The 6,000-nt window shown below is 41.5% G+C and overlaps 1 protein-coding gene across 12 annotated transcripts in view; it reads right to left on the bottom strand.

The window, feature by feature from the left end:
• The window catches only part of FHOD3 (formin homology 2 domain containing 3), a 487,025-nt gene that overhangs the window by 74,048 nt on the left and 406,977 nt on the right, over positions 1 to 6,000 (bottom strand). The gene's annotated exons all lie outside the window — the stretch shown is intronic.

Here is a 6,000-nt window from a genome sequence, read left to right as displayed (position 1 = left end):
TTTTTTTTTTTTTTTTTTTCAATTGGGTTGCTGAGAAGAACCTGGAAAAAGAGAGACCTATCAGAAGTGATTGAAATGGCCCAGATCAGAGATGGTTGAGGCCAGGATTAAGGCACTGGAAATGAAGATAAAAGAAAGAGGGCTGATTTGAAAGAAAACACCACAAAAGACACTTGGGGATTGACCGGATGTAGGGTAAATGTTGAAGGAGGAATCAAAAATTATATGTATGCTCCAGCTTAAATGATTGGGCCAACAGAGATGGCCTTACCCAGGTAGGGACTAGAAAATACAAGCAGGTTTGGGGTGGGGTTTCTGAATGAGAGATGGATGGCACCTCCCATTGGAACAGCCCTCAGCCTGGCACCTAGTCGGTCTGAAGGGTTGGAGAGACATTCGAGGGAGATGGCTGGGGAAAGTGCGACACGCAGGCCCTGAGCTCAGGGAGGCCAAGGCTGGAGGCTCAGGTCTGGGGGATTTAAAGCATATGGGAGGTAGGCAAAAATCACAGGTGGAATGCGAGGGCCCAGTGAGAGGACACGGCATGAAGAGAGGGGGAGCTGGGGAGGAACCTCAGAAAAACCCACCACTTAAGGGGAAGGCAGAAGAGGAGTCCGTGAGAGAACAAAGGCCAAATGATGAGAAAAGGCTGAAGATGAGATGAGAAAGCAATAATGAGAAATTTACATGACACCAAATACAACTGTCCTATTCAGTCTGGAGATTATCTAGAGGACACAGAGGTATCCAGAGGAGGCTGAATCCAGAAAGTTAACAAAAAGCGACTTGAACTACTCGACGAATCTGGCAGAGGGAGCTTTCTCACAGAAGTCACAATTTCAACAGGCTCTAAAGATGCACATCACATCCAGAGGCAGAGAGGATGCACTGCACGTCACGGAACCCAGAGGTTCTCTTGAAAAAGTGTATTTCAGGTACCAGAAAATCAACACATGTGTATCTTGCTATACTGCCGGTGTTGTATGATTTTGAAAAAACGTGTTCCAAAGATGGATGGGGGAAAGCAGAGCTGCTGGAGGGAAAGGTGGAGTGGTGGAGATGGCAGAGTAGTTATTAAGATCCTGAGATGGACAAGGATGCTAGAAGGAGTCTGAGTTATTCTTGTTTGCTAATTTCCCTGGTTTCAGTCATTGTCTGGAAATTCAAAGTACCACCGTGGTTCAAGAATCCTCATTGTCCTGACATGTGGAGCCTCATGACTGCACCTGGAAGCATGGACCCAAGGCTCCCACCTGGGCTGAAAGACACTGATGTCTCACCCAGCCCACAAGCCAGATTCTCTGAGTGTCTCCAGATGCAGCAAACTTGTTCATCCCAAGTGCCTGCTCCAGGCGGAGTCTCACAGCTCCTGCGGTAGTTTCTTTTTTTGTTAAATGGGAATGAACTAATTGCTGTTCAAAGCTTGAATTTTTTATTTACACTAATCAGATTTTAGGATACAAATTTGATAGTAAAGGTTGACTTAAATCTATTACAATCTAATATTAGGAAACAATTCTCTATACTTCTCCGGTGCTCCTATGTTTCTTCCGTCTTGCAAGCAAAGGCACTGATAGCCTTTTGTTCTGTACTATCCTTCTAAGGATGTGTACATAGTAAAGAGCCTTAGAAGACAGAAATAGGGTCTCCCCCTAGAGCAAAGATCTGGTTGGTTTATTGCCCACTGTAATAAAGATAATGTCTCCCTCTGAGACAAACAGAAGGCATGTTTACCGCCCATTATAAAAGAGTTCAGGTCCCCAAGTCTCAGGGTTCCTTTTCTCAGGTTCCTCACAACGTGTCTGCAGGTTTCACTGGACCCTATTCACATCATCCTGTGGGAACTGGGGCTTGAGGAAATGGGAAAATGTTGATACTCTGGCTATTGCTATCACTACAAGTAATGAAGTCCTTTGTCTCTGACCCAGTAATTTTGTGTCTTCTTCTAGCATCCATGGAATTGTGGCAGGGCAGCATATTAGCTTACAAGTAGGGCAATGTTTCAGTCCCTTCACAGCTCTTGACACCTAATAGGTGCCTAGGAAATCATCATTTTGATCAGATCATGTCTACCTCCCCGTCTCTTTTTTTGGAGCTGGGGTCTTGCCCTGTTACCCAGACTGGAGTGCTGTGGTGAGACATTAATTCCAACACAGTGTAGCCTTGAACTCCTGTGCTCTTCTTTACCAACTTTCCCAGTGCCACTCAGTGCCTGTCTTTACTTAAGGTTTATACTTTGTCTATTTCAGAAGGACTCAATCCTGATTAATGTTTCCAAATATGATGCAAGAAGGCATACTGCAGACAACTGTCAATTCCACAAGGAGAAAAAGGGAAATGTTTAGCGACTGAGAAATGGCAAGGGAAAAACACAATGATTTGCAAAGGCTGCCCACAGCAGCTGCAGCACATAGGGCCTCGGCCTTGGGTAGAGTTGCTGAAAGATTTTGCCCAACTGACAAAATATCATTAAGTAGCAGCAGTCAGGTGAGGCAGGGGGTGGGGCAGCCCTGAGTCACAGAACCACAAGGAATCTAGTTTCCTGCCAATTCATGAAACACTGAATTGGAGCATCCAAAATGTTTATGCAAGAGAACTAGCATGCAGTGTTGGGCTGATGATGGACGATATTCCATTGCTACCGTGCCAGTTGGAAATAGGATACCAGATGTTTCTGATTTCTGCTGTGGGGATTAGATAACCTCAGAGAGTGCCTACACCTGAAGGAGACTCAAAACTTTATCTTACACAACCAAGATGATAAAGACAGTCAATGCTGACAATGACAATAGCCAAAATGACAAACGCATGCCCACAGGAAAAATTATTTATACAAGCTAAACATTTCATGACACTCTATGTCTAAATTTTATTTCCAGGCTTGAGATCAGGAGGATACAGGAAGCCATGTTTGTCCATACTTTAAGTGCCTGGATGTGTGAGAGGAATTATCATTATACCTTCGTCGATAATTTCTGTAAATGCTGCTGGTGAGTAGGTCATGGCTGTATAGGTCATATGTGTCTCTAGGGCCAATCAGACATTTGGAAATACTCAGGAATCCAATTACAGGTAGAGAAAAAAATCACTGTCAAACATACTTTTCCCTGACATAAATGAAAATAATATAATGTGGCATCATTTTCAAATGCATCTGATGCATTATTTGTGTGTGCAAAATGGAGAGTATCAAGTTCATAATAAAAAAATTTAGACATATTTTTGCTTTCATGGCTAGGTTAGTGGGTGAAAGCCACTTCTAAATTCTTGAGAGCTGCTTTATTCCACTGGGAAATGTCATTTATCTCCACCTGGCCTGAGAAGAGACTCGTATGCAAGAGGGAGCAAGTGGGGAACATAGTTCTAGCTCTCCAGAGAAGGCAGCTCAACCCCGGGACACCCTCCAGGGACCACCATCAACCTCTTGTTTTCAGGTGAGTAGTTTCTCTCTACTCTGTTTTCATGAAATAGGTTACCTGGATCTGACACAAACTGTGATAAGAGGTTATCTGGCTATCTTGACTTTAATTATGGGTTCACAGATTAGTATTACTGTTTTTAATCCTCAGCGCAACTTTCTCAAGAATTATGTTGAAGAACTCTATCCTAATGAGAACACTGTACCTTTTCTGATAATGAGAGTCACTTATGTGCTTTCAGAATCATCTATGAGTTTCTAAAAATAATAGGAAATAAACTTACTAAGCAGATATTCTGATGTTTACTGCCAGGGATCAGTGAAAATAAGGAAAGGGTATCAAAGCAATGAATGAAGAGATGCCTTTCCATGTCTGCCCAAACTCTGGGCTGACTGTCTCTATTAATTCCAACACAGTGCAAACAGTAACATGTATATGCCTTTCCCTCCCCTGGGATGGTAATTTTAGAAAGAAGGAAAATACTCAGACCATCATCACCGAATCTAGGCAGCATGGGGACACATATCTGCTAAGCCACAGGAGGGCCAGAAGGAAAAGCAATTCAAGTGCATATTGACTTGGGGGGGGGGGGGGGGCTAGTGGCATCATTCACACAAAAGTTATAGCATATTTAGCTGGGAAGTTTTCAGCTGAGACATCTCACTAGATGGCACATCACGCTACCAGTATTTACTATTAGCCTTTCCATTTTAAAAAGTATATTTTGGAAAAGGAGTTTTTAATGTTTTTATATCTTCTTCTTTTGAAAGTTCTTCAGAATCTGAAACAGGAGTTACAAAATAAAGAACCCATAAAGGGACCTGTAATCTTGAGGCATAGACAATTTAATAACAAATATTAGTTTTTCCTCTCCTTGTGAATATAATTCTGAAATGTAGGCTGCAATTTTTGCAGACATTGGTTAGCAAAAGGATGGTGTGACATTAACATGAACAACAATGCAAACATGGTAGAGCCATGACTCCATGACAGATGGCTGAGATTGGCAGCAAAACACTCATTACACTCCCAGCACTGTGCCAAGATGGTCTGAAGCACATCTTTCCATCTATTTGGGCCTCAGTAAAACATGGATAATAACATCTCCCCTACCTACCCAGATGTGTTTGGGAAAAAGGGGAAGAACACTACAAAAATGTGAAGCGTATCATGATCGCATGATCCCACAAGGATAAAGAGTGAAAAAGCAAGGCAATCCCTGGCACATTTGGGCCACAATATGCCAGGTGTTTGGTGCAGGACCAACATCTGGATGTGTGATTATATTTTTAATTCTTCCTCCAGATGCTGGGATGCTGGAAATGCTAGGGATAAGCAAAAGGTTACTTTTGGACATTTGAAAATGGGACTTTGTAAAAAGAATATACTATTAATTGGGTAACAACAGAATGTTTCAAAGAATAAACTAGGTTGAGAAAAACTTCTCTGTTATACCGACTGTGCATTTTTGTCCTAAGGGCAAACAACTACAAAGCAGAAGGAAACCTCTGTAGTCCTTTTTGAGACCACCATCTTTTCATACACTTGCGATTTCCAATTTTAAAAATCAATTACATATCAGGACAAGGAAGTGAGAAGACTGCTGGTTCTTGCTGATTTTGATCATGATTACTTAACATACTATGAGCAGCTCTTCTAGATCTCACAGGAGCCAGTGCTTTTGATTTTTTTCCAGGAAAAAGGCAAACAACATCATATGATGCTATTTTATCAATTCGTAATTATGTGTAGATTCAAGCCTTGTATTCCTTTCACATGCAGTTACCATTTATTGTGTAATTTGGGTCAAACAGTCTCTATTAACCCCTTCTCTGAAGAGAAAATAACATTTGCAAATATCTTTTGAAAACATACTGACATAACTTATTTTCTCCAAATGCATACCACACACACACACACACACACACAAACACACACCCCACACGAAATGACTATTTTCTTTATTCTTACTGGTCTCAAGTTAAATTGTAATTCAATCAAATACTTAAATTGTCTTTTGCCACAAACATCAAAGAGATTAAAAATTTCAGGACAAATGACATTTACAGATACAATTCCCTTTCAGCCTGGGGCTGTTCTGACTTCACAATTCAGACAATTATTCTGTAAACAACTGGAGGTACAATTTTTAGTTAAAAGTCCCAGGATGAAGCACTAAACCACAACTCCGAAGGAGGATATTTCTTATATTGCCTCTGGAAATACCACAATGTAGATATAGCAATGATATGAGGCAGGGTTTACAAAGCACATGGCTGTTATAGAATAGTCTGTTTTCTTGACTCTCAGAGCCTCAATATTTTAAGACCGACATTACTCATCCATGACTAAACTATCTGCCTGGGACAATCTTCCATGGCTCAGGGATCAGGAGTAACGGGACGTCATGGGAAGCTGTAGAGGAGCCAGCCTGCTCCAGCAGAATGAGCCAAGTTTTGGACAGCCAGCAAAGAATTGGACAGACAATATCGTTCCGCTATATCCAGTTCTACTAAGGTCATGGAGTCTGGCCTTGTTTAAATTAAACGTTATGCCATATTTAGTCAACCCTCCTACAATT

This window comes from Cebus imitator, unplaced genomic scaffold, assembly GCF_001604975.1.
Source record: "Cebus imitator isolate Cc_AM_T3 unplaced genomic scaffold, Cebus_imitator-1.0 Scaffold342, whole genome shotgun sequence".
Lineage (NCBI taxonomy): Eukaryota > Metazoa > Chordata > Mammalia > Primates > Cebidae > Cebus > Cebus imitator.
Note: the sequence above shows the minus strand (reverse complement) of the source record. Positions and strands in the feature narration are given on the sequence as shown.